Source organism: Lissotriton helveticus, chromosome 2_1, assembly GCF_964261635.1.
Source record: "Lissotriton helveticus chromosome 2_1, aLisHel1.1, whole genome shotgun sequence".
Taxonomy (NCBI): domain Eukaryota; kingdom Metazoa; phylum Chordata; class Amphibia; order Caudata; family Salamandridae; genus Lissotriton; species Lissotriton helveticus.
Window position 1 is genome coordinate 211,469,283 of NC_136059.1, and position 12,033 is coordinate 211,481,315.

Genomic DNA, 12,033 nt, shown 5'->3' on the forward strand with positions numbered 1-12,033 from the left:
GTGATAGAGAAGAGATCCCATGGGTTATCTTTCTATGCGTCATATTAGAACAGTAGCAAAACCTAGGTCTAGCCCTGAGCTAAAAGGACATATATAACCTTGCGCATAACGATCCTGGGGCCTTACCAAGTGGTAGTCTGTCCTTCTTATGCGCATTCCCGGGACCTGCACTGTTTTACTTATCCTATGTAGAACAATAGTCAATTTGCTCTTCCTAATACTGCTGTCGTCTGTCAGTTCTCCCAAGGCTCTGGATGCGGGAAACCAGCCCATCCGCTGAGCCTTCAGCTCGGGTACACCAGCTGCTTCTCAGTAGTATGTAGGGTCTACAGCCTGCAGTTTTACTCAGTTCATGTACTAGCAGGGCAATTGCGCCACTGCCTGAGCCGGGACTGCCAAGCTTACCTATAGAGGTGGGCCCCCAGAAGACTCTCAATATAGAAGTGCCCAGGAAGTGAAATATCAGCCGTATGAAGGCACTGAATGTCTATCTGGTATTCCAGACCCCCTTTTCTTCGCTCTCCATATTAAGGCGTTGGCTTGCACATTGGGCTCCTAGCCGGAATTGGACCCACGGTTTCTCACTGGGTTAGCGGGGTTGGGCTCCCCGGGGCTGCGTTGAAACAGCCTTGTGTGAACTTAAGTATCCTTCAGATTCCCGTGTGCCCCCCCCAAGGTGAGGAGTTGGCCTATACTGGGAGCACCTTGGTTCAGCTTATTAATCCCTTAGGTCGGGGGTCGAAGTCAACGGTATAGACCAGATATTCATGAGGTAGCATGGTTGAGCTGCCCCCAAGTCGTAGGGGCATGGGATACCAGCTGTTTGCATTGGCAAGCCTGTATATAAAATGTAAGTCCTCCTAGGCTTTGCGCACTGAATACCCCTCTGTACTTGCTGGGGTATAGTTGCATAAGCGTTCACGAAGCACAGTTCAGTGACTTTGGAGAACGGCGCCTCGGGGGTATATGCTCAGGCATGTACTGACGCAGGTAGGGATCTCAAGGGGGCACTTAGATCTGTCCCGGCAATCCCTTTGTGGTGGTCTTAAGTAATCCCACAGACAGCGATCTTAGTCAGATTTGGCTGGGGATGTCTTAGGGGTGGCGGACATAAGTTTTGAAGCTAGCCTGTACATCACTCTCAGACGTTGCAAAACAGATCAGACAGGCAAAGGGTCGGTTACCCGGTTGGCCCCCTTGGGTGACCCCTGCTATTACCCTGTAGAGACCCTCAAGTCCTTCCTCGCTCACGTCCTGCGGTCCCAGGTTACCTCTCAGCCATGCTGACCTGGGTCCCTTGACCAAATACCAAATGGATAAAAATATGCTTGCGTGCCTTGATTGAGCTGGTTTGCGGAGGCAAGGGAAAAGGTTCTCCAGCCATTCATCCCGTTGGGGGCTGCCACCTCTGCTCTCAAGGCTGGCATGCAGCCAGAGAGTGTTCAGAAAGGTAGCATGGCCTAAAGCTGTCCCCAGACTAAACCCGAGAGGGCGGGTGATGCCTGCTGTTATACCTTTTCAATCTTGTATTGGCACATGCAAGGTCATCGTCCTATTCATAAAAGGATATTATTATCCCTTCCATGCCTCTGTGCGCTTGTAGGATAGCAGCACAAGCGTTATTGTAGGCACACTGTCTCTATGTTGTGCGGAGAGTGGCGTTACAGCAGTAGTCATAACCTGGCTGGGTGTAGCCTGCTGTTGCTTGTCGTGAAGGGTGTTCAAGTGTCAGGGCTGGTGCTGGAACGCCGTTAATTTGACACGAAGCGCCTTCAACAGTAGGGGCCCCTTCTTCCCATTGTCATTCCTGGTAATATGACTCTCGAACCAGGGATGGTACACAAATTTTGTGAGGGATAAGACCCAGGGTATCGGCAGATTAGGGGCAGAAGGGCCTGCGTTTCGTCAGGCATGCTTCTTATGTCCCTGGTGAGGTGCTAAGTTGTGCCAAGCAATTATAAAGTTTAGGAAGGAAGCTCTGTGCCATGAAGAAAGTTACCCAACAGAGGGGTCGGGGCTTCTTCAGACATGAAATGATTCAGGACAAAGTAAAGGTTACTTCAAGGTGGATGGAGTCCTGACGCCGGTTGGCTTAGACTTATTCCTCCTCAATTTAAAAAAAGGCTCTGCTGAGCAAGGGTTGCAGGTAAAAGGAGTAGCGTTGGTGGGGGACCCGTGCGACGGCGGGGACCATCGCACAGGCTGTGGTGGAGTTACAGGGCAATCCGGAAACAGAGAGGTGCGAATCAGTACTTCAGCGGGCACATAGGGGTGCCAGAGCCTAACCTAGAACCTCATGTGAGGCTAGGAATCCGAGACGGCGCCCCAGTAGTCCTTCGGGCGGTTGTGGGCCTGTGCAACCGGGGGTTGCTTAGATACGCCCCGCAAGGGGCGTGAGTAGTTTATTACCATAATGATCAGCAGCGGGGTGGTTCGCCACTGTGCTGATTGGCTCATCAGGCGGGCAGGTGGCGAGAATGCGGCCTGCCCTTGGATTGCCCGTAAGATAACCCAACGTGATTACATAATGTTGTATGTAACAATAAACCTGCAGCAATTTTTCCCAATCTTAACACTTGTGTCTGTGTGTTATTTGCGGGATGTTGTTATGGGGGTGGGGGGTTCCTGTGGCCCTGAAGTGACTATGCGCCTGCCCGAGGCCACCCGGTGGCCATCAGGAGGGCGGGCCCTTAGTCACGTAGGGCTGCCCCCGACCCCCAGCTAATGGTTGCCACCCCTCAGGGCAGGTTGCCCGGTGGAGGTGGGCGGAACTATGACGCACGTCCGGGGCTGGCAGGGAGAGGGTATATCTCCTCCTCTGGCCGTTGTGGTGGCCTCTTTGCCGCTCCGGACGTTGCGTCGAACACGTCGGGACACTCTTTCCCTCCCTACCTCTAACCCTGAGTGTCAGCTATGGGGGGGCTCCTGAGGGAGTTTTAATGTGTTTTCCTTTTTCGTTGCAGGTGGAGTTACAGGGCAATCCGGAAACAGAGAGGTGCGAATCAGTACTTCAGCGGGCACATAGGGGTGCCAGAGCCTAACCTAGAACCTCATGTGAGGCTAGGAATCCGAGACGGCGCCCCAGTAGTCCTTCGGGCGGTTGTGGGCCTGTGCAACCGGGGGTTGCTTAGATACGCCCCGCAAGGGGCGTGAGTAGTTTATTACCATAATGATCAGCAGCGGGGTGGTTCGCCACTGTGCTGATTGGCTCATCAGGCGGGCAGGTGGCGAGAATGCGGCCTGCCCTTGGATTGCCCGTAAGATAACCCAACGTGATTACATAATGTTGTATGTAACAATAAACCTGCAGCAATTTTTCCCAATCTTAACACTTGTGTCTGTGTGTTATTTGCGGGATGTTGTTATGGGGGTGGGGGGTTCCTGTGGCCCTGAAGTGACTATTACCAGCAGCAAACTTCATAGGGCAAAAAGTTGGCGCTAGTGCTCGCTCAAGATTGAAGGACAACATAAAAAGATGAATGCTCTGTTTTAAAAGGTTATGCTGCTGTCCATCAATGTGACATGGGATCGATGAACCCTATCACGCCATTTGATTGTCACCGAGGAGAAATTCCCCTTCACAGGCGATACAGTAGAAACGCATTTCATTCTCATCCCGATGAATTTAGTCAAGATTAACCCCTAAACCTCTCATAGGAACATTTCTAGAAGATATTTTAATGGAAATACTTTTCTTAGTTTTAATGTGCTCAAAGCCTATCTTTGCTGTCAGTCCAGGGAGTGATTGCGCATCCTAATGTCGTGATTGGCTGGTTGGCTGTCGTTTTGTACTTCCAGCATACATGGAAGGTCCTCAGTTTGTCATTGAATAAGTGCAGAACTGTAGCTAGATTTCATGTGTGCTATTTCATTTATTGCATGGATTGAATACTGTTAATTGTGTAGGTATTTTGGAAGTCGTACGGAAGTATCCCTTTAGGCACTCGTGCATGCCTTTGTGAATTGGCCTGGGAATAAAATTGTAAGATTCAGGGACTATTCATATACAGTTATTAAAAACGGGAATGACTGAGCTCTACTTGCACTTTTACTTATACAAGCTGGTCCTTTCTAGGCCCACACACAACAGTAAAAGAGTATTCCTACAGTCTTACTTCACACATTCACAAATGATTTTGTGAATCAGACCGAAGTGTTACGAATGCCCCAAATAGACCAATAACGTGGGCACATAATGTCAGAATCATGAGTTTGTACTTTGGAGAGCTTAACACACCTGAAATTATGCATTCGACAAAAAGCCACGTTCTGCACATATTTCAGTACTGATTGTCATGATTACAATGATGAGAAAAGTAGATGAGTCGCAGGGATAGCCTTCTGGTTGGAAGATGACTCATTGATGCAGTAGTGTGGATTCCAGGCAGCAGGCAAATGAATGATTTTAATTTGGACTGTAAAATATAACAAAAGGAAGGTTTCAGTGACTTTCTCGCTCCGTGTTTTTAAGAGGCCTGAGTCAATAGTACTCTCCGGTCAGAGAGTGTGACACCACAGCTACCAGCACAGCAATCGAGTATTGAATTGATCACCCGGTTTTTGTTCCATCTGTGCATGCAGTATTGCTCTGGGTGTTGCGTGTGACAGTATTGAGTGCAAGAGATATGATTGTAGTAGTTGTGAGAGGTGTGTGTGTGGGTTGTGCTGAATTAAACTGTAATTATTTCACTAACTGTGATCTTTAAAATGTTGAATTATAATGCACCATATGTACATAAGTGGCCAAATGATGATAGTCACTGTTGTAATTGATAAATATACACATATAATGAAAACATTGCTTTAAGATGTGAAAAATGAAAAGATTTATATAAAAAGAAAAAAAAAAGAAAAGATGCAATAAGTAATCATTTTGTGTGGAGAAGAATGTTTCTTATGTCCCATGTGTGAGCTTTGAGAAGCCTCTATTTAAAGAAATGTAGTTCTTGAGGGAATACTACTTTGGTAGTTTGTATTTGGTTTTTTCTTCCCCCTGTTCCCAGACCTTTTTAGTTAATTTTCTCGGGGGGTTCCTTGCCAATCTAACTATCTGCAATACAACCCCAGTAATAAACAACTAACATACAGGACAATTTTCCCTTTCAAGTTGGAAAAACTGATTTTTAAGCAGGAAGAGATAAAAAAGAAGCTGCCATCGTTGCATAAAAACCCAGTCACAACATATTTTTGGGATTATTTAAAACCCTACTTCAGGTTCAGCAGATAAATATTGCTGTGAAATAAATCAATTAAGTGGTGTTTTATAGGATCAGAAGGGGGAGTTTAAAAATGTGTCATACTATAGTTTACCACTTATGCAAACAATAAAGTCAAATTGTGAAGTGAAAGAAATGTTTTACAGAGATACATATCTTTTAAATGAATGTCTCATCAATGGTCGAAGTCATGGCCTAATTGTGTTTTTCATGAGTTTAGAAGTTGAAGGATGGTCCTAAAAAGAGCTACCAAGATACAAATAAAGGTTTTATTGCAGGCAAGTCAATGGCTGACTTCATGGATGGTGATAAATTTAGCAATCAATGCATTCAAAGAGACTGACCACCAAAGTAGCAACCATGTAATCAATTACAGTGATTTATGTGGCAGATCAGTCCCAAATTATGCAGCAGCGGTGACACAATAATGCAGCAAGAGAAGGCAAAACATGCAGCATTATGCAGCACATCCTGTGGCTCTTATATTTCACAATTTAGTCTTTTGAACAAACATTTCAAGAGTTGTCAGCTTGATCACAAATCACCATATTGCATTTTTAGTTGCTTTTTAAATTCACTAATCGAGGATATGGAACACTGTACATTATACACAGTAAGAATAAAGTAGAAGAAATGTACAAAGTTGTGATCGATTAAATATCGAGTTCATTGTGACCTTTAATATTATAGTAAAGAAATTGCAAGGTTTAATCTGTAATTTTAATAATCACTCTCATGCGACTACATTTAACTGCATTCTCCAGTAAGATTCTAGAGGGGCATATAATAGCCACTGATATGTGTATTGAGAGGATGCTGATATTGCTTGGAGATGATGTGAGTCCCCACAAAGTAAAAATGTCACTATTTTATGAAAGGTCGGGTTAGGTCTCAATAATTTATACATGAGTTCAATAATTTGTAGCTGTATCACAGAGCTGGCAGGCTGAAGTTAGGACAATTGTGTAGAGCATTTATCAGTACCAAAACAGTTAAAAACAGCAGAAAATCAACATAATAAAAATCCCACTCTAATCTATTAAAATAGTGTACATTTAGAAAAGAATTAGTCAACAAAATGAAAAGACTTGGATTCATTTTAATTCTAAATATAGTCTAAAACGGCGAAGCATCAAATGCAGTTATATGGTAGTACCAGACCAGGTCAGACTTTAAGGATAAAGCAGACCACAAGCTACTGCTGGTTTGATACAGAGATCAGGTTTGTCCCCACTGAGAGTTGACCTTTTAACATAGATTTTCTAAAGGAAAGCCATCGTCAATGGGTCATTGGCAAGTGGGGTGGCAGGCTGGATTGGAAAGAATGCGAGAACATGGTTGACTGGTGAAACGTGGGTTTTTGATGGGAACCTTGACTCCAGGGAGAAACTTCACACAGTGGTTGTCAATGGCAGGAAAGCTCTGAGTGGACGAAGTCCAGAATCTGTGAGCAGAGAGGGCCCGTTGTCAGCCAGATGCTGTTAAACGTCAACCTCGGTGAAGCCTCTCTATGTTAGGACTTAGACACTTTTCTGGAAGTTGAAATCATTTCAGCAGGGAAATTCTGCAAATCCATCCATTTATTCAACAGTAGCAGTTGCACATTTGGTGTCAGACATGCTCTCCACTGGCTCGTTGGAGGAAAAGTAAAAAAAAATAATTAAGTGTCCAGTTTTAGATATTAGGTTAGTAGGAGCACATTTTAACAACCAACAAGGAACCAGTACCTGTGGGCACCAAATGGGGGTTAGGACATACTCTCCCAGAAGCCATTAGCAGGGTCCATGGCAAATCACATTGGCTCTTGTCAGCTGGTTTCTTTGAAAGTAGGCTTCTTGTAGCTTTGGTGACCATGTAGCTTTACAGGAGGTCAGCTAACTGACCCTTGGAGTCCACTTATTTTTCCTTTGTAGAAGTGAGAGCAAGTCCATCCCTTGGGGGTCTCTCTCTATAGGTTTCTGAGGAGGTGCAATCCTTCTTCTGATTTTCACTGATCCAGATGTGTTCTGATGAAGCTCTGAATCAAGGAAGACATTCACCTATGCACACATAACCAGCAGACTGGACTACGGAAACGCCCCATCAACAAGTCTCTACTCCGCAAACTCCAGATGATACAGAACAGGGGGAAGAGCCTTCTCCTACATCGCGGCAAAGACCTGGAACGAGCTCCCGATCAACATCAGACGTGCCCCTTCCTGAACACCTTCAGGAAGTTCGCAAGACCTGGCTCTTAGACCGAACGGAGTGGCTGATCCCCCCCAGCTCTTTGGGACCCTCACAGGTGAGTAGTGCACTTACAATTCCCTGATTGATTGATTGATTGATTGATTGATTGATTGATTGATTGATTCAGGGATGCTGCATTTATGTGGGGCACTAGCTTGTGGGTGGGGGAAAATCCCTGACAAATAGGGCACAACTTCCCAAAGTATTATTCCTTCCTGATAGGGGTTTGACCATAAACAATCCCACAGTACCATCTCCTGGAAAAATCCAACATGGGAGAACCGTTCTTCCCGTGGGCAGATCTTTGGGCACACCCCTTAGGTGTTTTTAAGGAAATTAGAAACTCCCCCTGCAAACCAGTTCTGAAACACGTTCCCCATCACAGGGACTGGTGCTATCCTGACTACCTGGACAATGACAAGGGCAATGCTAGGTGTCGTTACATCTGCCTGTGACAGGGATGCCACTTTGAAAATTGTGCAGTTAGGCAGGACATCTAGTAAGGAGAAGGTCACACCTCCTCTCACCAAAGGCCCCTTTGTTTCACTTCCCCGGAGCTGTTCACAACTCCTTGCAGGGGGACAGTAGGCTACCCGATACCAGATGTGGATTCATTCTTAAAAGGCTACAAAAAGCTTTAGTCAGAAAAATAGTAACATTATAAAGTTATTTCCGAACTGGTTAGACAAAAAAATCCACTTTGGCATTAAGTTGGATTTAGCTAATGTCAGTCTGAAGTTAGCTATATTAAGTATAGTAAAGTAACCAAGGGCCCGATGTAGGTAAAAGTCATTTACCGATTTTAAAATACCGATTCATACCGAATCGGTATTCTGAAATCGGTAAATGATATGTAGAGAAAATAAATCGTAAAAATACCGATTCGGTAACAATCGGTATCGTGTTTCTACACTTACCGATTCGGTTACACTCGAATCGGTATTTTCCGATTCGGTATGTCCCGAATCGGTATTTCCCGAATCGGTAGATACCCAATCGGTAGATACCGAATCGGTAATGGCAATACAACCGTATGGGCCAAAGGCCCATAGGAAAGCATTGTTAAAACCGATTCGGTATTTCCCGATTCGGTATTTCCCGAATCGGTATTTCCCGAATCGGTATTTCCCGAATCGGTAAATACCGAATCGGTAAATACCGAATCGGCAAACAAGGAAGTGAAACTAATGAAAGCAGCCAATGAGGTGGAAGCACCCTCCCCCACCCTAGCAGGGAGTGGCTACCCATGCAAGTGCAACTCAGCAGAACTTTCTGGAAAGGAAGCCAGAGCTGAACAGGGAGAGTGAGCAGCAGAGAGAGTTTTGGGAGTACTGTGTACACAGTCAAAATGGCAAGCAGCTCTGAGAGCCAGAAGGCTGACAGGAAGAGAAAGGTCAAGTTCAGCAGCTTGGAGCTGAAAGTATTGGTGGAGGAGGTGGTGATGGTGCACAGGCAGCTGTATGGGAGGCTGTCCCTCTCAGTCCCAGAGTCAACGAAGAGGAACCTGTGGAGTGCCATCAGCGAGAGGGTGAATGCAGTTGGTGTGACCCCCAGGTCCATGGATGACCTCAAGAAGAGGTTCTATGACATCAGGAGCCTCACCAAGAGGAAACTGGCGGAGATCAGCAAGCAGGCAGGACTGACCAGTGGCGGCAGGAACCCCACGCCCCCCCTCACTGAACTGGAAGAACTGGTATCGACAACTATCGAGAGGGAGAGTGTGGTCGGAGTTGGGGACCTGGACAGCTCAGCCAGAGCCAAAGCTAAAGGTAAGAAGCATGCACAGCATGACACACCCTACCAGCCACCTCCCCATAGGCCCCCATGTACAGCCAAACCCCAGTCCAGTACTGCTAGCAATATAAATGTGCAATGCATGATGGGAAATGTAGCCAGCTTATGTAGGAACATTTTACAGTGCACGTGACACTGCAATGCACCTTAAGAAATAATCTGAGTAATGAACTTGACATGTGCAATGCATTTATTGTAGTGACAGGAAGACATTTCAACTCAGTTGACAAATGCTACTTTATTCCTAGGGCCACCATCAGGTAGTGGAGCAGAAGCTGCACAAGCCTCAGCACCAGCAACAGCAGACAGTGCGGTGGCAGGGCCAAGCAGCATGGCTGAGTCGCAGGAGGTGGAGGACAGCAGCGAGACTGCAATTGAGGATGACTCAGGACATTCCCTCTTGTTTCCCCACTCCCCCCAATTGTCGCTATCCCCAACACTCCAGTTCTCCCCAGAGGACACACCCACACAGTACCAGCCAGCACCTGCCACAGCTACAGCCAGGAGGATTAATGTGGCCCCATTGTCCATCATGGAGGGAGATGCGGGTCAGGCACCAGATCCCATACCTGTCACACCTGTGGCACAGCAACCCATACAGCGGACCAGCACCGAACGCCGCCGTCCACGCACTTCCAGCAGTGGCAGTGCTATTCCATCACGGGAGGGCAGCGTCTTCCAAGGGCTAGAGGGGAGCATGGTCCGGATACAGCGGATGCAGGCCAAATCCATCCTTGCTTGTCACTGCCAATTGCGACAGCACAACCTGCAGATGGGGGAGTTGACAAAGAGGATTGTTGACTTAGTTGCAACCAACCGGGAAATAGCCACAGGTATGGGCAGAATGACAACTGCCATGACACAGCTGTGTGCAAAGTTGGACCAACATGAGCACATACGGCGCAGGGATGCCCGAGTACAGAACCGGACAATTAACAGGCTTGCGGCATCAACAGCCCTGCTATGCCGCCGAGGGGCAAATATGGAGGAGTGCCTCACTAATAACACTGCTGAGATGACCAGGGGCATGGCCCGCATCACCAGTGCCATGGAGGCACTAATTATTTCTAACACTGTTGTGAATCCTGCCCTGGACGTGGCAGAGGCTGGGGACAGCAGCAGCCGCAGCAGTCCTGCCAGCGCAGTGTCCGAGCTGCGCCGGAGCACCAGGCGCTCGGCAGAGGCAGCCGGACATGCAGAAGGGGGGGAGGCGCATCCCAGTGGGTCTGCAAAGCGCAGCAAGAAATGAGACTGCCAGTGTGGGTGAGGCAACCCGGCCCATTTCCTGACCACCTATTGTTGTTGTTTTTTCATTTGTTGCACATCAGTGCTGTGACGTTATACCGAAAATTAAAAATGGCATTTCTTCACATTCACAACGTGTCTGTGCATCTGTACTCACTCAGAAATAGTTGTCTGTTATCTCCTCACGTCTGTACCTCCCATCACTTGGTGTAGACACTCCAGCAGGTTGTGTTAGTGGCACAGCTATGTCATCATCAGGGTCCTCGTAGTCAGACAACTCTACCTCTGTGCCCTTCTTGACCGCAAGGTTGTGCAACATTGCACATACAGCAATCATCTTGCAGCAGGTGATGGGGGTATATTGTCTTGCACCTCCGCTCTTGTGCAGGCATCTGAACCTGCTTTTCCAGATGCCCAAGGTCCGTTCTACTACATTCCTTGTGCTTTTGTGTGCACGGTTATACCTCCTTTGGCTGGGTGTTGAGGGGTTGAGGTAGGGGGTGAGAATGAATGAGCAGAGGGCATATGCACTGTCGCCTAGAAGAAAAAGGGGTAACATTACTCACATGCATACATGTACTTCACACTGCTATTTAGGTTATGGGGGTCTGACACTGTGTCTTACCTAGGAGGTATCCTTCACCGAATTCCCCTGCCGTCAGCCGTGCATAAATTCCGCTATTTTGAAAGATGTAGGAGTCATGGGTACTCCCTGGAAATTTTGCTACCACGTCAGTGATTACACACTTGGCATTACAAATCACCTGCACATTTATGGTGTGCGTTGACTTCCGATTACGGTATATGTATTCCGTGTCAGCAGGGGGACAAATCGGAATGTGTGTTCCATCTATGCAGCCAATGATGTGGGTGAATCTTGCCATCTCGTAGAAGTCTGCTTTTGTCTGTACCAGTTCTTCATGGGTTGCAGGGAAGGAAATGTATTGGTCCATCCTTTGTATCATGGCATCTAGGAACTTGTGGAAGAACCGGGACAGGCAGCTCTGGCTCACCCCTCCTACCGCAGCTGCTGCAGATTGATAGCTGCCAGACGCAAGCAGGTGTAGGCTGCATAGCACCTGCACGTGCACTGGAATTGCGTGTGCCCTTGGGGTGGGGTGCTGCAAGAGGGGTTTCAGGTCCCTAATGAGCTCTAAGATGGTCTCTGGGTCCAGCCTGTACCTCTGTAGGATCTCTGCTTCTGTCTGCATGAACAGGGTGATACGCTCTCTATACACCTGCTCCTCTCTCTGCCATTCCCTCTCTCCATCCTGCTGTAGCCGTAGCCGTCTTGCTATGACATAAAAAGCTGCCATGGTGCAAGCAGAAATGCATTTTGGGTCCTTTTTTATAGGTTGCACCTGGTTACCACCTGATTCCAATCTATGGTAAATACCGATTCTTAAATACCGAATTTGACGCTAAATCGGTATTTCAGAGCTTTCCTACATCTCAATCTTCAGTTTTGCACACAGAATCGATTTTATACCGAATCGGTAATTTTACCGAATCGATAAATTTACCGATTCGGTATTTTTTTCCGATTCTG